The 25,197-nt window shown below is 36.3% G+C and overlaps 1 protein-coding gene across 5 annotated transcripts in view; it reads right to left on the bottom strand.

The window, feature by feature from the left end:
- Positions 1-23,637, bottom strand: part of SQOR (sulfide quinone oxidoreductase) — an 83,880-nt gene extending 60,243 nt beyond the window's left edge. For 2 of the 5 annotated variants that reach the window (XM_074235342.1, XM_074235337.1), the window contains exon 1: positions 13,746-13,867. The gene's annotated coding sequence lies outside the window, so the exon portion shown is untranslated. Of the gene's footprint in view, positions 1-13,745; positions 13,868-14,063; positions 14,089-18,424; positions 18,575-23,009 lie in introns of those variants that run through there. The other 3 variants (XM_074235340.1, XM_074235338.1, XM_074235341.1) reach the window with 3 other exon arrangements.
- Between the last annotated feature and the right edge of the window lie 1,560 nt (positions 23,638-25,197).

Genomic DNA, 25,197 nt, shown 5'->3' with positions numbered 1-25,197 from the left:
TATCCCCATTTTACAGCTGAGGAAACTGAGGTACACAGAGGTTTAGTGACTGGCCAAGAGTCACACAGAAATACATATCTGAAGCCAGATTTTAACTTAGGTCTTCCTGACTCCAGGACCAGCACTCTATCCACTGAACTGACTAGTTGCCCCAAAAAGTAAGCTACAAAAACTAATAAACTATAGTTTAGTTCCCTATTACCCCAGAATCAAATATTATTCTACTTTTTGGCTTTTAAAGTTCTTCACTACCAGATCCTTTCCTACCATTCCAGTCCTCCTTTTACTTGACTATCTTCTACATACTCTACCATCCAAAAACATTGACCTTCTTACTCATATGCTCTACCTCTTAATTCTATACATTTTTACTGGCTGTCTTCCATGCCTGAAATGCTCTCTTCTTACCTCCACCTGCTAGATTTCCTGACTCCTTTCAAAACTAAGCTACCAAAAGACTTCCCAGGTTCCTTTACAATCTAGGATATATATTCAATGTACTATACATAGTTGCTTGCCTGCTGTCATTCCAATTCAACTATAAGTTCCTTGAGGGCAAGAATTATATATATTTGGTTTTTTTGGATTATATCCTTTTGGTTTTCTACTTAGCAAATGTTTAGTATAGACTCTAAAAAATAGATAACTAATAATTATAACTGTAGAACCTACCTGATTGGAGACAATAGTTACAAAGTGCTTTGAAAATGTTAAAAGTCCTAGAGAAATTTTAACTGTTATTATTCACAGAATGCTTCAACTAGATGATGGAGATGCTTGCAAAGTAAAGGATTCACATGCTGATATTGCTTATGAAAGAAAGCTCAACCCAATGTCTATTGAGACATGTCATTATCAAGCTAATTAGTACCAGCTAATTAGCTGTCTGATAACCATCAGGAAATTAGATTATGTTCATGTTGATCATTATATTAATGGTTTGCTTAATGGATGATATCCTCATTAGGGGATGTTAGCACATCTAATCAAACTGTTGAAATTGACAAAGCTCTGAAATTTGTCCTAAGTATGTGCCAGCTCATCGGAGTTTAGTCATAATAAAGAAGGGACCCAAATTCTCTGGCTTTTAACAATAGCAAGGACAAGATGGTACAATTAAGGGTCTTCAAATTCTGTTAGATCTAAAAGGGTGCTGCTTTCACATGAACAAATTGATCATCAATTCCACCAATATTTATTATACTGTCTGCTTTATGCAGTGCTGACAATAAAAATATAAAATTTAAGCTGGAAATGTAACTGAATTTGTAACTTTGGGGCCTGAATTTGATTCATATCTCTGACACTCACTAGTTGTGTGACATTGGACAGATCACTTGATTTCAGTATCCTCATGTGTAAAGTGGGGGTAGGGGAACTTGGTCTGGATTACCTCTGGGTCGCTTTTGTTCTAGAATCTAGATCTATGATTCTAAGGATCTTATGATAGAAGGAAAGAAGATATAATAGGGACAGAAAGTGTGAAACAAGGTATTATGTAAGGATAAGTCAAGGAAAGGTCAAGAAAAGATGCTCCAGGAAAATTTGAGAAAGAAGAGCTCACTTTCCACTGCTGTGGGATCAGGAAGAGTTTCCTAAAGGAATTATTATCTTCCTTGGACCTAGACTGGGAAAAGATTTAAATAGGTAGAGAGGAAGAAGGAATTTGTTCAAGGTATGGGCATCACCTACACAAATATAGAAGTGGAAGTATACAGGACAAGATCCAAAATTCTTTAAGTCTAGTTTGACTGGAATGTAGAGTTCACTAAGGGGAGGAGACTGGGGGGGAAAGGTCACAAAGAGTGCCTGGAGTCAAATCATTGATAGATAACCTTAAACACCAATTGAAGTTTCATCTTATCTTTGTTACCAAATCTTGTCATTTCTGCCTTCACCATAATACCCAGGTGGGTCTGCCTCTCTCTTCTCACATAACTCCTTTATATCAAGCCCTGATCACCTTTCATCTCTGTTATTACTAAAATTGTCTCCTTATTTCAAGTCTTTTACTACTCCAATAGCTTCAACTCAACCACTAAGGTGATGTTTTTCTAAAACATGGGTCTGACCATTTGTTTTCAATTGTATCTGACTCTGTGACCCCATTTTGGGTTTTCTTGGCAAAGTTAGTGGAGTGATTTACATTTCCTTTTCCAGCTGAAACTGAGGCAAAGGGGTTAAGTTACCCAATATCACATAAAATGTCTGATGCCAGATTGGAACACAGGAAGATGAGTTTTCCTAACTTTAGGAAAACTTTAGACCCAGAACTTTATCCACTGTACCACCTAGCTGCTGTGGGAAGACAGACATATTAATGACTTTGGACAAAACTGAATTGTTCAAACTATTCTGGAAAGCAAAAGTCACTGTATATATCCTTGTATTCAGGGAGACCACTACTAACCATATACTTCCAAAGATATCAAAGACAAAAGAGACTCCATGTGTACAAAAATATTTATGGCAAAATTTCTTGTAGTAGCAAAGAAACAGAAGAAAGCTGAGTACCTATAAATTAGAAATGGATGAACAACTAGTGAAGTATGGATATAATACTATATTATGTTTCAATGAGAAATGTAGAATATAAAAAAATTTTTAAAAATCTGGGAAACTTGTATGAACAGATACAAAATGAAGTAAGCAGAAAAACAAGTTATATTGAAGCCCACAATAATGTAAGGAAGAGCACCTGTGAAAAATTTTTGAACTCTGATCAACACAATGACTTTAAGATCACAACTTAAGTCGTGATTAAAGTCACACTATGAAGCATGCCTCCAACCTCTCAACATAGAGGTGGTGGGAAAACAAGAACAGAATATGATATGCATTTTCAAACACAACCATGAGTTGTTTTGTTCTGTTTGACAAACTAAAATTCCATTTTCTTCTCTAATCCCTCTTAATTCTGGTGCTTTATTTTTTTTATTTCCTATTTATCCTGTATAAAACATGCATTTATATATTTGTTTACATGCTGTTCCCCCCCCCCCCCATTTAATTATAAATTCTTTGAGGACAGGGACTGTTCAAAAGACTTTCTTTGTATCCCCCAGGACTTAGCACAGTGAATGATACCTATAATTAATTAATTAATTAATGTTGAGTGATTGATTGATTAATCTTACTTCTTTTAAGTCTATATTCTATGATAGAAATCAGGAAAAGTTGTTAAGAAATGATACTGTGAAAATATGTTAAATACAAATGTACATGTACAACTTTTACCAGACTACTGGATGCCATGGGGAGGGAAGATGGTAGAAATATGTGGAACTCATAAATTAGCAAAAGAATGAATGTTGAAAAATTACCATTGCATGTAACTGGAAAAATAAAATTTCAATTCAAAAAAAAGTAAATTATACTAAAGTAAAAAGACAGAAAATAAGAGAATAAAACTTTGTAAAAAGAGGAAATTACAATAAAAATAATAAGCATAGGGTAATTAAGGACAGAATTAGGGTAATACCAATGGAAATGAAAAGGAAGGGATAGTGCCTAGAGAAGCTATAATGGAAGGATAAATAAGAACCTGGACAATTCCTTTGTCATTCCAAGAGTCAAGTCATAATGATTGGGAGAATGGTACTGCTCTTAACAAAACCAGAGAAGTCAGGAAGAAAAATTGGAAATCAGAGGGAAGATAAAATTATTTTGGACTTGATGAGTTTGAATAATCATACTTCAAGGAGAAATATGATCAAAACAACTTGCTAGGCATTTGACAAAAACATAGAGTACATACCTCTTGATAAGAAAATAATGGCCTAAAAAAGCAAAGTGAGGCATACATTTTATATACAGGTAATATGTTGATATTTTTATTTGACTATATCCATTTGTTATGTAGGAAAACTTATATGAGGGTAGTTAAAGAAGTAGAACTATATTAGTGATAATGATACCAAAAAAGGGGGGAAAATAAAGAAAATAGAGTCAGAATTAGGGAATCAGTGATTAGAAGCTCAGAAGACAGAGATGGGTAAACAGTATGAAAACTACCATATTAAATTTAAAATATACTTCTAAAAAAAGCCAAACATCATAGAGATTCAGAGTTTCACATGTAGTCCTCTTTTCCTGTTCTTTGGATAGTAAATGTTCATGTTTATTGTTGTTCATCAAGTTCATAATAATCATGTGTGAACTGAGTCAATCATATTAAGGTTTGTGAGAACTATGTGGTGGTCCATTCCTGAAAAGACTTGTTTTTATATATTGTGAAAGGCCTTGCCTTGTCCAATGATCATCAACCTCACTTTCATGACCATGTGAAAGCAACAGGGGGCAAGATACTACATATATTAAAAGAACAGATAATTTCTGGCTGGCATTTCTTGCATACGGCACTCTAGATGGCAAGATGTGACTCCCATAAAGGTATAAAGAAGGGCAGGATTCTTCTCTACCCTGATGTCATGCTAATCCAGTCCATATGGCAGCTGGTGCTAGAGAACTTAACCAAGCAAGATCTTTGGGGGCATGCTCCTAAAGGCCTTTGCCTCTTTGTGGTTGTTTTCAGAGTACCTGGTGACTTTGTGAGTTCTCAGAATTTTTCATCTACTATCATAGTGACACTAATAGTATCCTATGGAGTTATTGATATGAGACATTAAAAGGAACAAGAGAAGAAATACTTGACAATTACTCCAGTCCAGTACCCTTGGAAAAATGACTACTAACAGGAAAGGACTTGATTTGTTTTACCAGAAGTGTTGACCAAATAGTGCCCAATCAAAGTGAAATGGAAAGTAACTAATTAATAGCCTTTTAAACTGTTTTACAACCTGATGATACAACTATATTAACCTCCCAGCAAATTACAACAGTAATTATGTTATTGAATCTTGCTTAAATCATTCTTTTAATGCTCACTTTGATTCTTTCTAGGCTTAGCATTTATCTACCTTTCCCATATCTGATTGTTCCCTGAGCACCTTTTTACTTCCCTTCTCTATCCCTTTCCTGCACTTATATGTAATAGTTTTTATTATGATAATCAGTGTCCTGAGAACTCTAATAATGAAGATTTGTCATCAAGTCAATGAGTGTTAAGAATGGAGGGTCTTAGGGTGGCTAGGTGGCACAGTGGATGGAACTGTGCCTGGAGTCAGGAGTACCTGGGTTCAAATCCAGCCTCAGACACTTAATAATTACCTAGCTGTGTGGCCTTGGGCAAGCCACTTAATCCCATTGCCTTGCAAAAACCTAAAAAAAAAAAAAAGAATGGGGGGCCTAATCCCTCCCCTTAGTTGATAGCTGGGCTTCTCTAGTGCTGAATCTGACATAAATGTCTGGGAACAGAACACTCCAGTACTTATAATGAAAAAAAAGGGGGAAAAAAATCATTAAACCACACATGACTATTAGATAACTCAAGGGCCCTATTATGAGCCTTGCAATATCAAGAGAACACAAAAAAGTACCCTAACAAACTAAAAACATGGGAAAACATGGAGAAGAATGGCACAGGAAGGGAAGATTTGATAATTTGTGAGTTAGAGGGAATACCTACACTGACAAGTGTGGGCATCCAGGTAGAAAGAGCAATATTTATTTATGAGAATAAACCTAACTGCAAAGAGGATTTGAGAAGAGGAGGAGGGGGTGGGGAAGAGAAGGAGAAAGTAGAAGATAATAATGGAAAAGAAGATGAGAAGAAGAATAGTTCATGCTGGGGAAGAATGAGACAAAAATTGGATAGATATGATAAGACCATATTGTAAAGGACCTTGAATGTCAAACTAAAGAGTTTTAGACTATAATAACAACAAAATACATTTACATAATGCTTTAAGGCTTACACATTCCATCACATATATTATTTCATTTGATCTGGAGACAACTGGAACCAATACAGATTCCTGAGGACTAAGAAAGGATACAACTGACATTTCAAAAAGATTACCAAGATAACATTGTGTAGGAAGAACAAGAGGTTGGGGGAGAATAGAGTTAGCAAGAATGTTACAGAAGTCCAAGTTTGAGGAGCCTGAAAAATGGGATAAATAAAAATGCAGAGGAAAATCTGAGCTATGTTTGAAGAATCAATAGGACCTGATGCCAGGTTGACTCATAGGGTAGGCTCTCCCTGAGCATTAGTTTTTCTTCATCTGTAAAATGACAGATTGGACTAAATGTGCTCTGGAGTCCCTACGAACCTTGAATCTATAGTTAAAAGAGAAGGAAGAGTACTGGTAATTTCCCAGGTCATATAATTGGTTTTACTGAACAAGGAGGAGGAATTTGGCTTACTCAATATGTATTAAAGATCCTACCATCAGGGTAAGAGATGAGAAAAGTATCAGGTCATGAAAACCAAGATTATGTTGTAACTCAGAGAGGTTCATCAGGTTGCTCCCTGTCTCTTGGAAATCTACCTTTGTGACTAATGGTTTCACTGTCTTGTTTGTGACTAATGGTTTCATTGTCTTGTATGTTTAGCTACCAGATCCCTCAATAGCTAACAAATAAGTGTTTTAAATTAAGCAATCTCATGTTTCTCTTTTATTCAACCTGGTGGGAGGATATGGTAGATCTCTGGCCCAGAGCAGTTTAAATATTGAACATTTGTTTAAATATTAAACTTAGAGGTTATTCTAGTAGAACAAGATTGAGTCAATAGTCAAAGACCAAGCAGCCTGGGTGGGGGTGGGGAACCAGAGTTAGAGATCCCTCTAAATCTCATTCTTTTCCATATTATGAGCCTTTGAAGGTTTTAAGTTTTCCAAAGAACAGTAAAGTCACAATATGTGTGTAGGTTTGTATCTGTGTAGGTAAGGAGTATACATGCATGCATTTGTACAATAAATAAGGTGGCTCAGAGGGAAAGTTGTTCTTTGTTGTTGTTCATGATCAGTTATTGTTGTTATTAAATCCTTTCAGTAATTTTCCACTCTTCATGATCCCATTTGGGGTTTTCTTGGCAAAAAATATGACGAAATTGAGGCAAACAGGGTCACACAACCAGGAAGTATCTAAGGTTAGATTTGAATCCAGGTCTTTTTTTTACTCCAGACCTGGTATTCTAACCACTGTTGCTTTCTTCAAAGCCTCCCATTTCCCAATAAGGAATTTTCTATCCCAAACACTTCTTCCTCCACATCTATTCTCAAGCAGGTACCCTCAGCCTGGTATATATGTAAGAAAAGTTCTGGAAAACAAGGGATCAATCCCCAATTCCCATACTCACTAGATGGATGAATCCTTTAAAGTTTTATTGTTTTATCACTCAGCCTCAGTTTGTCTCATATATAAAATGGGGATAACAACCTATCTCTTAGGAGAAAACTTTTTTGTAAACTTCAAAGAACCATGTAAATTAACTGGAGAGAGGATACTACTGGGGGGAGGGGCAATGTTCAAGTGTTGCAAAGAAATGGCTAATACTATTAATCATTACAATAAATGAGAAATGGACAAAACAAAATTTCAAACAATAAAATTCCTTCTTCTCCACCCATGGGTCACTACAATAAAAGAAAAAGGGAAAATCAGGCAAATAATTAAGCCACTCAAGTATATAAAGGTGTGTTTTTTACCATAAATGTACAAATATTTGCCTTCATTCTGTTTCAGTTTATAAAATATTTTGGATGTTTCCCCTTCCAATTTATAGCACAGAGAAAAATACTAAGTTCTAACCTTTAGGTTGCCACACTTCATCCTAAGTAGTAAGGATATATTTACATATTCCCTTTTAGATCCTACAAATAAGAGTAAGACCACAAATTTAAAACTAAAAGGAACCTCAAAAATTTCCTCATTTAATAGATAATCTATTGAAAAAGGGAGAAATCTAGAATCAAAAATTCTGATATAAAGCTATTTTTACTGAAGTAAAACACAATTTCCTAATTTGGATCTTGGTTTTCCTCCATTTATAAAATGTTTAGCTCCTCTTTAAGAGGGACTGGAATTTTTCTTAGATGAACTGTGTTGTTATTAACAAGCAAAGTATGGAGGAAGGGTTGGTTAATTTAGAAAAGGTTAAGAATTCATTATCTTAGGATCAAAATTAAATGGCAGCAAGGAAACAAGAATGTACTAGTTTAAAGTTTTATGTGATTTTTTGAAATTGCAGCACCCAAAGTTTGTTCCAAGGACTTTTTAAGAGTCTAAGACCCTCCTTTCAGTGGTCTTCAAGGTCAAAATTATTTTTACAATATGCTAAGATATTATTTGCCTCTTAAGATATTCTTTTCCTTTTACTACCTGTGAAAAATAGATTTTCTTCATATTCTTCAGCTAAAGCAATGCAGAAGCTCATGAGAATCTTGCTATCTTCTATTAAGCCAGATATTAAAAAAGATTTGCAAAAATATATAAAAAATTATTCTTACCAAATTATTTTTATTTTAGAAAATATAATTTTTCATTAAAATGTATTTTTGCATTAGTCCATAGACTTATTATTTTAAATGAACTAATAAATATTTTAAATTATATCAGCTTTAATTTCTGATATAGTAAATATCAATATCTACAATTCATATATGTGAAAGCTCTTTGAGGAATGCAATAGTTTTTAAGTATGTAAGAGAATCCTGAGACCAAAGTTTAAGAAATCATAGTTTAAGATAACCTGTCTTCAATGAGCTGCATGTGCAGATTTGAAGAGTCAAAACTTTAATGTTTTAAACATAATGAGAAAATTTTTTTCTTTTGAAAAACGCAGGTGATCAAAGATAGAGGGCATAGTACCTACCCTCAAACTAATGGGGAAAGGCTAAGTACAACAATAACTCTTGACAGAAGGGAGAGCAAATTAAGTACCAAGGAGAGATCCCAGCAAACTGTTCTAAGAAATTTTAACCATTAAAACCTTCTCACCCATTAGTGTTTCCTGGAAACTTATTTCTGTAGAAGTCAATGAGCTTTGTGCTAGCTACATTTCCAACTCAATGCCTAGAAAATCAAATCTCTCATTCTAATTTGAGTGAAAAGCACAAACCTTTGAGGTGAACATATCTGCTCTCTAGCCTAACCAGAGGCAGTATAGTGTGATGGATTGACAATCTGAATTCTAGTTTCAGTTTTTCCACACACACCCCTTATATAGACAAATCATTTCATTTCTCTGTGCCTCAGTTGTCTTATCTGTTAAATAATGGGGTCAAACTAAATGGTCCCTCAAGTCCTGTGATTTTTCAGACACTTTAGGATTAAAGTCCAGGACATATTAGAGTCTCAGACTAAGATCCAACAACCAATGATCATGTCCCCTGATACTCTGAGAGTCCAAGTCAATCAAATCAATCAAAAATTATTTATTGAATATCTAATATGTTTCAGATACTGGGGATAGAAGTACAAAGAAATAAATATACACTATTCAAAAAGAACTTAAATTCTAATGAAAAATAAAAAGTTCAAATGAAAAGATGCAACATAAATATAAAATGGATCAAAATAAATATACAAAGTATATTATAGAAAGTATAATATAGAACTTACATCAAAAAAAAGTTATTCATTAAAAGTACAAATGCTTGCTGCTCTGCGAGTCAAATAGGTAAGTTAATTGCATAAGGGCTCTTCCTGGTAGGAAAATATTATATAAAACTTAAATAAGATCTCCAGGCTAGAATTCAATTTTTGTCCCTAGAGACAACAGGAGTTACTCTGTTACAAGCTGCTTGGAAACTAGAAAAGGGGGTTTATGAAGCTAGCTCTAGAGGCCTCTGCACATAGCTGTCCTGTGAAGGATGGATTAGACTTTTTGCTCGGTCTGGAGGACAAATAAATTTGATTTAGGATAAAGAAAAATCTTTTTAACAATGAAAGTTGTCCCAACAGCTTCTTGGCAGTAAGGTGGCACAGTCGATAGTGCACCACACCTGGAGTGAGGAAGACTTAAATCGTTACAGACTTCAGACCATTGCTAGTTAAGTGATCCTGGGCAAGTCACTTAAACCTGTTTGCCGAAGTTTCCTCATCCATAAGATGACATAGGGTTCTTGTCATCCCCACTTGTCAACCACTCCAGTATCTGCCCCCCCCAAAAAAAACCCAAATCCAAGTCAAGGGTAGCTCACAAGCAGAAAGAAAACAAATATATTCAGTATACTTAGCATAAAAAATGCACCATCAAGACCAATTATAAAAGACTCAAATAAGTCAAATTGTCTCTAATAATAGCTCTGGTTCCTGGTACTTGCTAGGAACTCTTCTTTGGAGAAATTCTGTTAGAACATTCCCTCTGTATCTCTTTGATCTCTGCCTCACAAATGCTCAGATATTCATTAATTTTTGGCTGCTGATATTTGTTATAGAACTATGGTGGGAGGAAGCTTCTGGTTAGTAGCTGAGTTCTATACTTTGAATTGGAAAGACCTCAGTTCAGATCTCACTTCTGACTTTATGATTACAGACAAACCATTCACTCAATTCCAATAGCTTCATCTGTAAATTGAGGGAATTTTTTATGTAATAATAGCAATAAAAATGGTTGTATAACTAATAATAAACAATAAAAATTGTAAGAAAAAAAGGAAACCCCAAATGGGGTCATGAAGAGTTAGTTAGGCATGACTAAATAACAAAAGCTCCTTACTGATAAGTCTTCCTGACTCCAAGTCTGGCAATTCAACTACATACACGCCCTAGTTGCCCTTATTTGGCAACAGAAAACACTGGATACTAGTTGATTGGTCTGAAATTAGTAAACCTCTCGTCAGGAGAAGCACCTCCTGATCCTTGTTATCTTGAGCAATGGTCTCTTTTCCCATTTCCTTTAATTTGTGCAAGTTAAACCTCTGCATGAGATATTATATGAATTCTTTTGCATTTTCTTCTTCTTAAATGCTTTCTCTCTATCCCCTGTCAATAGTCTTGGGATTATAAAGGCTTTTTTAAAGGCCAAGGAACTTAAAAGGAGAAAAATAAAAGACTAGCAGAGAAAACCTTAGTTTCAATTTCATTAGGACTTCAGTCCCACTTCTATTGCTACTGAAAGGTTTATGGGGAAGAAAGAGGTTTGGGGGTCAAAGAAGATTTCATTGAAAACATGAAAGGGGATAGAGCACCGACCCTGGAATCAAGAGTACCTGAGTTCAAATCAGGTCTCAGACACTTAATAATTACCCAGCTGTGTGGCCTTGGGCAAGCCACTTAACCCCATTTGCCCTGCAAAAAAACTTAAAAAAAAAAGTGAAGGGGATGACAAGAACCCTATGTCATGAATCTGCCTTCATGCCTTAGAATTCACTTCCTGAGTTATAACTCAGAGGATTAACTAGTTTAAAAGCATAAGACAGAAGCAGAAAATAGTACTGGTATGGAATGTGGGTTTTCAATCAACACTTTTTTTTCCTGTCAGACTCAGATCATTCCACATGTGACCTAGCTCAGCTGTAGCCCTCTAGACTCCCACTTCTATTTAAACATTTGTTAGGACTATAGAAGAAGAAGAAGAAGAAGAAGAAGAAGAAGAAGAAGAAGAAGAAGAAGAAGAAGAAGAAGAGGATTGATACTATGATTTCGTCAGCAAAGGATCCTACTAGATGAGGAAACTCACTCTACCAATGGAGATATCATGACCTTCACTTACATAGAGAGGACAGTTGTCTAGAGCACTGGGAAATTAAATGACTTGTTCAGAGTCACACAATCAATATGTGGCAATGACAAGATTTTAATTTCTTCCTTACTTCAAGGCAGATCCTAGATCCAACTACCACATTTTGCCTTTCAGGGATCCTCCCTCCTTACCCCCCCCCAAAAGCAACACAAAATTAAAGCTGTCAGTTCCTAAACCACTAGTCTTCTCAATTTTGTTCTGTTTTTTTAAAGCAGTTAAAAGCAATTATTGCCTCTCAAAACACAAATTCTTCCATTTAAATAATATTTAGAGTTATTTAGCATGAAAAAAGGGAAGCAGTATGGTTTGCTCAATAAGACTAACTATCAAATCAAAAAATTTCTGTTCTGTTAGTAGGAATAGTTAGTTATATTTGAAATATAAGCCCTCCCAGAGGTTAGATGGACTCAAGAACTATGACTGCTAAACCTCTGTTACTTACTGGCTGTGTGATCCTGAGCAAATCATTGAACCTCAGTGTTCTGGACCTTTGGAACCCAAAACTTTATTTTAAAAATGTTAAAGATTGTTTTAATATGTAATTGGGGGCAAATAAATTTCTTATAAATTTCAGAACAGTTTCTGAACTGTATTTCTAGAGAGTTTCCTTAGCAGAAGAATCTCCACTGTAATCAAATTTAGATCCTTTTTTTAAGTTACAAAGCATTGTGGCAGCTAGATGGTGCAATGAATAGAGTACAGGGAACAGAAGTCAGGAAGTCTCATCTTCCTGAATTCAAATCTAGTCTCAAACATTTACTAGCTGTGTGAAATTGGGCAAGTCGTTTAATCTTTTTTTTTAAGTTTTAATTTGTGCAAGGCAATGGAGTTAAGTGGTTTGCCCAAAGCTACACAGCTAGGTAATTATTAAGTGTCTGAGGCAGGATTTGAACTCAGGTACTCCTGACTCCAAGGGCTGGTGGTCTATCCACTGCACCACCTGGAGCCACCCCCAAGTCGCTTAATCTTGATTGCCTAAAACGGGAGTGATGAAAAGTCAGAGATAACTTAACATCAATAACAAAATATTGTACATACCTCTAGATCTTCACCATAAACCTAGTCTAGATATGGTCATTGTTCATATAAAGAGGGACAAAGATACCCTAGATCATGAAGTAAATGCATAGAATCCAAAGACATTTCTGTTCTGACTCCAAGTCCATGAGCTGTCTATTGTGTCTAGAGTATACCCAAAATCATTTCCCACATATTCAGGAAAGGCCAACCTCAAATTAGGCAACCAATATGGAGGGCAAAGAGTCCCTAATTCTATCTTTCAATTATCTAGGCTCCTTGTAATTTCAAAAATATTAGCTATCATTTATATAACATTTCTAAGTTTGCTAGCAGTTTTATGTATATTGTCTCATTTATCTTTGTAAGGACCTAGTGAGGTAGATGCAATTTTTTATTATTCCTGTTTTACAGATGGAGAAAATTGAGGCTAGGAGAAGTTAGGTGACTTGCTCAGTCCCAAGACTGGGAAGCATCCGAGAAATTCAGGTCTTCAAATCCAAAGCTCTCTTTGCTATACCAAACTGCAGTTGCCCTCACTCTCCCCCATACACACGCCCGCATATACCCACACATCTACACACACGGGTTCCCATATTCTTCTAAGAGTCTTTTGACTCCTATATTACAGCTTTCAGACCTCTATGGTATCAAGGAGAAGTGTTGAACTTGAGAATCTGTGTAATTAATCCTACTGAACCTAAGATACACAGTCCTTGCCCTCTGCCTATTTAAAATCTAAAGCCGGCACGAAAAACTTGTAAACACACACTACAACAGAAATGCTTCAACTCAAATCCCTTTTCTCAGTTCTCTGCCCAGGTCGGAAGCTCCCCAAAAAGGAGATTAAAAATAAAAGAGACCGTCCCTACGTAGCCAAGCCCCCTAGAGAGAGGAAATCAAGTGCACCGGCACCAAAAAGGCACACCTGCTCTCCACTCCCAATCCGGACCCGAGCCACACTGGTGGGCCTCTATGGGGGGGCGTCATTACCCAGTTCGAATCCCCCGGGGTTGACTCTAGGGGAAACAGGGTGCGGTTGGGATGACAGCCCAGTCCAAAGGGAGAACATGTAGCATCATCCCCCTGCCAAATTTCCCTCCGAGTTAGCTGCGGCTGACCCGGTGCATCTTACCCAAGGAAAAGGAGTAGGTGGGTAAGGGAGCCAGAGATGTTCTGCAAGCAACAGGGTGTAGAGTTGCCTCCTCAGAGCCAGGGCTTCACTGAGCACAGAGCCCCGCCCGCCCGACTGCCAAACCCCAACGTCAGTGCCTGCTCTGCCCTTGCCCTTTCCAGTCCAGCCCAACCCCAGGAAGCTGGGGGGTGGGGGCTGGGAGGAAAGCTCCTGGCTCTGAGGCAAGCCAGCTCAGCCTGGAATTCCCCCGGAAGCTGGGCCAAGGCACTCAAACAACCCGGGGCGCAACTGGGTCGTGGGGTGCCCCGAAAGACATACCTTCTTACCCGAGGGACCGAGGGGACTCGAGATCTCAGCCTTCCCCCCTCCCCCAAAGCTTCTGCCTCCAGGAACCCCAGGAGAAGAAGAACTCAAATTGCTAAAAGAAGTTTCTTATTGCTCAGGAAGGCTAGGGTATTAAGTAATGGTGACAAGACTCAGATATGAAACCAAAACTCAGTAGAGGTGGAAAGGGAGTGAAAGATACTCAGGAGTCTTCGAGCTTTGTCCTTTTGAAGACAAATCTATAGATCTCCTACCCAATCCTGCAACTCATCCAGGGACTCTTCCTGTATCCCTAGGGCTTAGCAAAGTGTCTGGATACCTAGTGGGTGTTTTAGCATAGGTAGTGATTGAGTGATTTAGAGATTCTAGGCTTTTGTTATTTTTGTTTGGGGAGGGTTTTTTTTTTTTAATGACTGTTGCTCTTTGTAATCTAAAAGAGATACTGTGGACAAGAATCAACTATGATTCGGCTTATCCCCGGATTCTTTCCCTATCTACAAACAGATCCAGATCTCATCCATCCTCTATTTAAATAAGCAAAGAAAGAAACAAAAATAAAGTCTTCACTTGATCCTACCTATTTCCCTGAGTTATCATGGCACAGTTCTTTGTCTAAAAGGTAAAATTCTAGGAAAAGCTGTTTCTACTTCTTGCCTCTACTTTCACTTTCATCCCTATCATCCCACTGAACCATCTCTCTCCATGGTTACTAACGATCTCCCTTTTGCTAAACCCACTGGTTTATTCTCCAGCGTTGTTGACCACCGAGGCATTTGACATTATTGTCTACAATCTCCCCTTATTGGATCCTCTCAAGTTTTCATGATACGGTTTTGTCATAGTTCTCTTACTATCCATCAGCAGTCCTTTCTTGGTTTCCTTTAAGGATTTATCATTCTTGTTCCACTTCCTTATATGGGCGTACTCCAGGGCTCTGTCCTGAGTCCTCTCCTCTTCTTTCTCTCTCTTCTCTCTCTCTCTCTCTCTCTCTCTCTCTCTCTCTCTCTCTCTCTCTCTATATATATATATATATATATATATATATATATATATATCTTTTTCTGTCTCCCTCCTTCACTCTCTGTCTCTCCCCATAAGCTCTTTTGGAGGTTGTTTGTAAGCAGCAGGGAAGATATCAGTAGATAGACTGAATTAGTAGGGGAAAGTGGATAATAAGTGGGGACAATCTATTAAAGAAGAATGCCCAGGATAGAATCAAAGTACCAGTGTAGTGGATTATTTGGGGAGAAGAGTAGAAGACTAGAGTAAATAAAAGAAGATAATGATGATAGGGAATGATAAGGTGTTGTGAGATAAGAAGGGGAGGAAAAGGAATACAGAACTGAATAGTCTTCAGTGGGGATACAATGGGGACACAATGAAAAAAGTTTGAGGAGAGAAAAGAAAGTTTAGAATAGCTGTTGTGGCAAGTGAAAAAGAAAATCAATTAAAGAGAAGAAAAAGGCTCCCACAACTCATTTTTCAATGGTGGTTGTTCTTGTAATTAGAGGAGACACAGTGGGCAGAAATCAACTATGCTTCTGCTTATCCCCGAACTCTTTCTCTACTATCTACAAACACACACAAGCTTTTGGAGGGAACAGTTGAGTTAATAAAAATTTGCATCTAAACCAGTCAGTAAACTGCTTTTAGTGACTTCCTCAACTAAAAACATCAGCATGAGAAACTGGGTGTTGGACCTGGATTAAAATAAGGCCTCAGACACTCACTAGCTATGTGATTATGTTTAGTCAAGTGATTCGACTAGGCAAGCCCAAGTTTGCCTCAGTTTCTTCAACTTGTAAAGTGAAGATAATAACAGCACTTACCTTGCAGGGTTGTTGTGACAATAAATTAGTTAATATTTTTAAAGCATATATCATAGTCCCTGGCACATCATAGGCACTATATAAATTGTTAATTCCCTTTACTTCTTTTCACATCACTAGGTAAAAGGCAGGTGAATAGTGAAAATCTAGCATTGGCATATGACCGGGCAGAAGGCAAGAGATTAGAAAGCAGAGAATAGGGACTTGTTAACTAAAGAATTAAGACTGGAAAAAGGAGGAAAAGTTCTAAATACCTAGAAAGTACTAAAGGGTAGGAAGATTTTCTAGAGGCTTGGAAAAGTACTGAACCCAAAAGATTAAAAGTCAGCCAAGATGAGAGTGAAGAGTTTAGAACAAAGGCCAAGAGAAAGATGCAATGAAAGGAGATTGTGATCAGGTAAAGGGAATTTCAGAATTCTGTATCATTGAAACCAGAACACTTGAGGGTAATGGTGAAATCAAGATTTTGACCATCTTCTTGGCATAGTCAAGGCAGAGCAGAGAAGTAGGTGTTAGGAGTTTAAAAGATTAGGAAACTGGAGATTAGGGTGCTTGCAGGATTGATATAATATGTTAAAGACAGCAATAAGGGTAGAGAAGAATATTAGCCAAGTATAGAACTCACTGAGAAAGGAGAATGTTATGGGGATTGGCATATAATTGCTATTAGGATCTGAATTGGGAAATAAATCTGTATAGCATAAATCTAAATGAGAAATTGCTGAGTTAAAGAGGAGAATCTGGAAATGGCAATAGGAGGTCAAAAGTACTCAGATTATAGCTCTAGGATCATTGAGTCCAGGGGCAAAAAAAAAAAAAAGAGAAGATTCAGAAGAACTGAAACGAATGGCCAGGGAAGCAGTGTCATGATATTAAGTCTCTGAAATGCTAGTCACTCTTCTATTCTATAAGCTTCAGGACTCCCCATTGCCTTTGGGATAAAGCACATTCTTTACTTTTTTTTAATTTTTTGGATTTTTCAAGGCAATGGGGTTAAGTGGCTTGCCCAAGGCCACACAGCTAGGTAATTATTAAGTGTCTGAGACCGGATTTGAACTCAGGTACTCCAGGGCTGGTGCTCTATCCACTGCGCCATCTAGCCGCCCCAAAGTGCATTCTTTCTGGCAGTTAAATCAAATCAACTTTCAAACCCACTTCACAGAAGCCAAACTGGCCTATTTGTTTTATTTCCTAGACAAGATTATTCATTCTCCATTTATGCTCCCCCCCCCCCCAAAAAAAATCTCCTACCCTAGAATGCTTTCCCTCCTTATCTTTAATCCTTGGAATCCCTTGCAACTCCCTTCAAGATTGTCAGTTGGAATGCACCATCTTTCCAAAAAAATAAAAGCCTCTCCTGATTCCCCCAGTTTCAAGTACCCCACCCCAAAAGTATCTCCAGAAAAGAACAGAGACCTTCTGCTCCCATTCAAGCCCCCCATCTTATATCAAAATAGGTCGGGTTTTATCAAACCCAACCAAAAATCTCAAAACAGAAAGGAGTTAACAACCCAAGACCATGAACATTTCTTGATCAACATTTCCCTCTCCAATTGGACCTCAGTTTTCCCAAGGAGCTATCCACCACAATGGATAGAGTGCTAGCCCAGGAGTTAGGTTCAGTTCAAATCCATCGCCAGACACTTACTAGCTATATGACCAGGACAAGTCACAACCTTTGTTTCAGTTTCATCATCTGTAAAACAGGGATGCTGATACCTTCCAGGTTTGTTGGAAGAATCAAGAGATACTTTTTGTTGGGTTTTTTTTGCAAGGCAATGGCTTTAAGGGACTTGCCCAAGGTCACACAGCTAGGTCCTAATCATTAACTGTCTGAGGGATTTGAACTCAGGTACTCCTGACTCCAGGACCAGTGCTCTATCCACTGTGCCATCTAGCGGCCCCAAGAGATACTTTTAAAACACTTTACAAATCTTAAAGAGCAATATAAATGCTAGCAGCAGCAGGAAAAGGAGTAATCACAGTAGTAGTGGTATTTCACAGTTGAGTCAATCTGCAAATACTACAATCAGCCTTCTTGGACATATATGGTCTATCAACTTATCTGATAGTAGTGAATCCAGCCTGACTCTTGTCTCTTCATCTCATGGTACTGTTTCCTTAGTTCCTGCTTAATCTTATAACCTTTATACATTCCCTGGAAACTTTTATGTAAGAGTCTCAGAGAACTCCTCCAGGCCCTACTGGCACTCATTCTGAAATTCTAAACTGGGTTCCTGGCTGCTTTACCATTGTTTCTAGCCTTAACTATCTCAGGACCTATGAATTGTTTCATATTATATTGTGTCATCTGCCAGCCTTCTTGTGTCATTTGTGGCTTCCACAAAAATACCCATTTAATTTCTTATGCCAACATACAATATAACAAAACCATGATGGGAGAAAAGTCATGATGTAGAAGGGTAACTGTAAATACTAATTAGCTTCAAAGTTTAACCTAGTAGGATTTTGCAATCAGCCTTCAGTTACCTCTACAAAGCTACAGATTTTATAGTATCAGCTTACTAGGGAGGGCTTCCAGGAATAGCAATCTTCTCCGTTCCTCTTTCCATCCTCTACAGGCCAATAGTTCAAAAAGTCTGGTTGTATTCAGGGCAAAACTCAAGAGATGCCTTCTGGATTAGTCTGGCCTATCAAGAATGATTCTTAGCGTAACTGAAATAAATACAACAGAGTTGAGGTTGGGGCAAATATGGGCAGTTTGATTAATTTGTTCCCAATCTTTGGTTTTGAAATTGATATTGTTCTTGGGTGAGTTGAATTTTAAATTTCTCGCTATTAGATATTAATATTTTCAGAATTCTGTTTGGTTTTGATGTTCTGGGAAACACTTCAATAATTTTCTAAAATACAGTCATCAAAACTATATGATGATTAGTCATATGAAAAATTGCTCTAAATCATTACTTATTAGAAAAATGCAAATTCAAGCATCTCTGAGGTACCACCTTACATCTCCTTACATGCATGAACTGATGCTGAGCAAGATGAGCAGAACCAGAAAAACACTGTACACCCTAACAGCAATATGGGGGTGATGATCAACCTTGATGGACTTGTTCATTCCATCAATGCAACAATCAGGGACAATTTGGGGCTATCTGCAATGGAGAATACCATTTGCATCCAGAGAAAGAATTATGGAGTTTGAACAAAGACCAAAGACTATTACCTTTAATTTAGGGGAAAAAAACTGATATTATGTTATCTTGCTATCTCTTAAACTTTATTTGTCTTCCTTAAGGATATGATTTCTCTCTCATTGCATTCAATTTGAATCAATGTATATCATGGAAACAATGTAAAGACTGGCAAATTGTCTTCTGTGGGGGGGAGGCAAGATTAGGGAAAAATTGTAAAACTCAAAATAAAAAAATCTGTAAAAGGAGGAAAAAGAAAATTATATAATGATTTCAAATGTTTTGAAACTTCAATCCTGAGTTTTCTTCCCCTTGACCTATATTTATGGGCTTTGAATTTAGAGTAAGATAACTAACTTAAGTTTAATTCCTGACTCTTACTAGCTGTTGATCTTGAGTAAATCACAAACTCTGGGACTCTCAGTTTTCTTATCTGAAAAATGAGTAGGTGGAATCTGACACATTTTTGAAGGTCTCAACTTAAATCCTAACTTTCCTCGACTCTTTTGTTGTTTATTGTTGAGTCTTTTCATTTGTTTTCTTGGCAAAGATACTAGTAAGTTTTGCCTTGTCCTTCTTCAGTTCATTTTACAGATAAGGAAACTGAAGCCAACAGTTAAGTGACTTGCCCAAAATCACAGTTAAGTGTCTCAGGCCAGATTTGAACTCAGATGAGTCTGATGGCAAGTCCAGTACTCTAACCACAGTGCCACCTAGCTGCCCCTCCTTGTCTCTAGCCCTTAAACAGTTACTATATCAACTTTCTTATTAATCTATTATCTTATTATATTCTTATTTTAAATTTCTTGCATTAGTCAGTAGATGCAGTTCCTCCATCTGCTTACTAAACTCCCACTGAGACTCCTTGTAATTTGGTTTCTGCATTCACCATTCTGCTAAAACTATTCCCAAGTCACTGCTTTCATTTTCTTTTGCTCATCCATGTGTCCTGTGAGACCAGATGTCAAATTGATACTCCTAAAGCACTGATATGACCATATCACTTTTTCTTCCCCATTTCTAAAGCATCTACTATGTACAAGATAGTACACATAGGGTTCAAGGCACTTAAGATACAAAGACAAAACAGTCTGTCCTGAAGCTTACAATGTACTGAAATATTGCAACGTCTTCCCAAATAAGCCAAAATAAGATCATTTGAAGTGGAAGAAAGCACTAGTAACTGGAGGGCTGAGGAAAAGTTTCCCTTAAGAGGTGATGCATTAGATAGTTTGAAAAAAATCTAAAGACTCCAAGGATCAGGAATGAGAGGAGGAATGCATTCTAGGCATGCACTTATGTAGGGGTCAGGAAGAAACACATATAGTGATGAAGGTTTACATAGTAGGATTTTTGACAAACTTCTCCACGTGCTTCAAACTGTTATTTCAGTTTTAAGTGAAAGTACTTGACAAAGACACTAGATGGTAGTATAACACTTAAAATCTACTTGGCCCTTTTTTCATCTAAAAATACTATTACAGAATATAATTCTATTCCCAAATTGTCCATATTGCATAACTTAGCCCTTTATGACAGCACATTTTTATGTAATTAATCATCTTCATTAATTGAACTTCACAAAATTCTTAAAATCCTTATCACAATATATTTAATAATAATAATATGCAAAACTGATGCTATTTGATGATTGACAGTATATAACCATAGTATGTCTTCCTATCTATGTTCTCTGTACCCTAGCAAAAGATTCTCTGCTTCTTACAGCATCACAATTTGGACTGACATCCCCTTGAAAAAATCTAATTAGGGTTAGGGTTAGGTGGAAAAGGTATGATTAATCTTATAAGATTCAAAGTTAACTCAGCTCTCAGCATAGTTGATAAGAACACTCTTCAAAAGAATTTGATTCAATCTCCTGTTTCTCAATAACTGGATGACTTTGATCAAGGCATAGCCTTTAAATCAGTTACCTCCTCTGTAAACTAAGGATACTTCATCCAATATGGACACTAGGTCAGAAAGTGAATAGATCAACGCTGGAATCAGGAGGTCCGGAGTTCAAATCCAATTTCAGACACTGATAGTCACTTAACCCAGATTGCCAGAAGGAAAGTAACAGAAAGGCAAGAAGGTAGGGAGGGAAGAAAGGAAGGATAGCCTCAGAAAAAACAAGAATTCAAATCCTGCCTTTGTCCTATACTGATTTTGAGGCACCAGTTATCAGTCACTTAACCTCTCAGTGACCCATGCAATTCTTGTTTTCAGATGAAATGCTCATCTGCTCTGCTAGTTAGGTAGCTCCTTTGTCTCTCAGTATAGGGATTTGGCTGGTCCAAATCTACCTAATAGCATTGGTTTGAGGACCAGATGAGTGTAAATTGTGTTTGTGGCATAAGCAGCACTATATAAATGAGAGCTATCAGCTTCATTATTTTTTCTCTTTGGCTTGCAATCACAGGCAAAAGTAGAAGAGGTCTAGACATCAAGACCAACAAGTGAGTTTGGAATATTGTCATTTGATGCTTATTAACTCTAAAGGGAACTGATATTTTCTGAAAGTCTTGTTTCTTTGCTAAAATTAAATCCTTAAGTGTAATTAATTAGGTTTATTTGATTTCAGCTCCATGCAAAAAGAATTTCCAGAAGCACTTGATGTTAGGGAAGAGACTCTGGTTACAGTGCATATAGTGCTATATCAGAGCACCATCATAACCAATTAAGAGTGTCCACTGTACAGACTGAAGAAGCAAATTATGATGATGATGCAACCCTGGAAAGCAGGTACAGGATAGATCTAGAAGTGGATGTGACTTTGGAACTAGTGAGTTGAGATAAGAATAAGTATAAAGTCATTAAAATAATAACTGAGGCTTGGAACAAGGCACATCAGCAAGTGAAGCAAGGCTTAGGAGCTAGTAAGAGACTAAGATTAAATCAGGTCATTGGTAACTTCTAAGACTTTTTTGCTCCAGTTCCTTCTAGAATCAACTGCCCATTCCAGTTGAAGAAAGCTGTGAAGAATATAGGTTAAAAGTGGCCCAAGTATAGAGGAAAGTTTTATTAATATTAGGTGGGTGAATAGATAACTCACAAAAAGAATTTCAATTCTAGTATGTCAATCAAAAGCTCAAATTCTGATAGATTTCTTTAAAACCTTTTTCATGTTTCAAAATAAAAAATTCCAAACAAGACGCGATTTGGGAGGCTGTTGTTTTTAAAGTTCAGACCACAGAGAAAATCTGTTGGTGAAAATATCATGTGTCCAATTATAATAAAAAAGACAACAAATGACAAATTAACTACAAGTATAGCAGAGAAACTAGAAAATCAGCAGATGGCTTCAAAGTCAACTGCTCTATAGCCTCCCCATCTCATCAGCATCACTGTCAATCTACCTACTTTGTCTAAAGCTGATGGACATTATAATATAAACTGCCTATATGACTTTTTATTTTCAAAAAATTTTTCCATTCTATGTAGAGTTTTCCATATTCATTTTTGTAAAGTTTTCCCACACCTACCTTTCCCTCCCCCAAACCCTATGATAGCAAATAATCTGATATAGATTATTCATGTACAACCATGATACATATATTTCCAAATTGATTAACTTGTGAAAAAACAATCAAGAACAAAAGTGAAAAAACTCAAGAAGGCAAAGGCAAAAAACAAAAAAGGTGAAGATAGTATGCTTTGATCTACATTCAAATTCAGTTTTCTGAATTTGACTTCTAATTCAAAACTAGCCATCTCTCAGTTGGAAAGTAGTTCCTTGAGATTCACTAGGGTCTGTTTCAAATCCCTATCACACCAAATAAAAATAAAATTACACATAGGGCTCATTTTGCCATTTGCTAAGTAACAGGGCAGAGGTGGGCCTGGAAACAGTGATCTGACCATAATAGCATTTCTTAAGATATATATATCCAAATTCATATATAGAATTATAACTTTTATAATTGTAACACCATTCATTTGGTACTTACATTGTAGTTATTTTTTCACATATACATTTCATGTCTCCTCAAATAGATTTAAGTTAGGGGAGGATAAGGACCTCCAGTTCTTATATCATCTTATTCTTTTCGTATCCCCCTCCCCAAAGACTATATAGAGCACAATGTCTTGGACATAGCAGCTCAATAAGTATTTGATTATGATGCTAAAAGCTTACCTCATCACTGCCAATTCATTTGCATATCTCTTCCAATTGGCTAGTAAAATTCAAGTCTTACTAGGATAATGGTGAACCTCAAACATGTTCAGTCAATTTCAGCTGTGCTACATTTCTAAACTTGGGCATCACAGGCTCCCTGAAATAGACTGTAGATAAACAGTCTGAGGGGGAGTACCATATCACAAATTCATCCGATTGGTTACACTGGCCATCAAGTTGTACAGAACAAGGTAAGAATCTCCCAACTTCACCCAAATGGTTCCTTTTTTCGGTGTTTTAGGTCATGTAGCAGCTGATATTACTAGTGCAAACAACAGTCAAAAAAATAACTGCAACACCTTTTGGTGTAATTAAAATCATTTTGTTTCACAGAATACTTTACAACCTTCTTGAAAAATAATTTTTGTATAGTTATGTAAAATTGCATGTACTTGGAAGACTGCTGAATGGAAAAAGTTAAGGGGAGAAAAGCAGTTGTGTGAACATGGGAAATAGAGAATATAGTATACTTAATAAATAGCACATCATAAAATATCATCAGTAACTTTTTAATAAACATGTAAAAAATATCCCTTGTCTTATAAACTCAAAAATCAGACTAAAAGACATGAAGGATTATACAGTATACCTGGAATAACTTTGGATAATATCAAAAAAATCTCAACACCTGAACAACTTGAATTACATTCAAATTCTCTATAAACTATAAGACCTGCTACAAAGTCACTATTTTTAAATTTTCACAAGTTAAAAGCAAAGTAATCCTCAGTACATATATGATATAGTTTCAAAATAAAGGCAATGATTTCTTTTCAAAGTGGAATATGGAAGCATCCTAAGGACCAAGTCATTGCTTTTTTATTGGTTTTGTTCTCAATGAAGTATGAATGAATTTGTTAGTAACTTTCAATTTCTTATATTATATACCCTCCAAGAGCTAGAAAAAATTTTGAAAAAGCTAAATCTGTAAGATGTGTTTCAGTTACTAAATAACATTATTTTTTGATTTACAACTTGACCAAAAAAAGGTTGGTTAACTTTTAACCTGCTATTCTTTAAGATATAAAAATGCAAAAATTAAACTGTAAGTGCCTAGTCAATATACCAAACTCACCACCTACTATAATATGGCTAATTAAATGAATAACTCATATAACCCAAAATTCTCAAGATATTTACTTCCTGTTAATAAGCAGTCTTAATCTTTTCTTAAAAAAAAATGTATAGAACTGATAACACAACCATGGGATATGTAATAATTTTCAACTAGCTCAACCACTCAACTATACCAAATTAAATCAAATTATACACAAATTTTTGTGATATTGTTCCTTCAAATCTTTAATTTATCCAAATCTGCCCAAGCAGTTTCAGGTATAGATCTCAATATTTGACCATGTGAACCTAAAGTCTAAAGTCAAAGTCAGATAGGTGTGTACTGTGATTAGTCATTCATTTGAGAAGAAAAATAATCAAAGTGCATCAATGGACCTAATTTTTTATATTGTTCCAAAAGAACATATTTTTCTATCCTCCAGTATTAGAATGATATATGAGCAGAGGTAGATTCTCCTAATAAAAAAAGTTTGCGAATTGTAATGTGAATTAGAAAAGATTATACATTATACATTCTAATCATACATCTTCCTAGGTTTCTGCTTATTCCCTATATGATAGAGATTAAAATTGTCAAATACCCCTTAACATTAAAAGGAGGTATATGCAAACTCTGGATTTTAGAGAATGAAACTATAATTTTCCCCCCATATGTTTTCCTACATATCTTCAAAAAAATTTCTCAAAAGACTTAAGTTTCACAATGGCATGTGTCTTTCTTAAAAGAGTTCAAAGTACTTTCTTTACCATCACTATAAAATGGAAAGGGAACATATCAATTTCATTTAATAAATGGAGAAAAGCATGGAATAAGATAACCACCAATGAGACATAGGAAATCGAAAGACAGAGCTAGAGATCACACTGGCAAGTTCAAATAA

This window comes from Macrotis lagotis, chromosome 4, assembly GCF_037893015.1.
Source record: "Macrotis lagotis isolate mMagLag1 chromosome 4, bilby.v1.9.chrom.fasta, whole genome shotgun sequence".
NCBI classification, from domain to species: domain Eukaryota; kingdom Metazoa; phylum Chordata; class Mammalia; order Peramelemorphia; family Peramelidae; genus Macrotis; species Macrotis lagotis.
The sequence above is the reverse complement of the archived record's forward strand: the minus strand, read 5'-3'. Positions and strand labels throughout refer to the sequence as shown.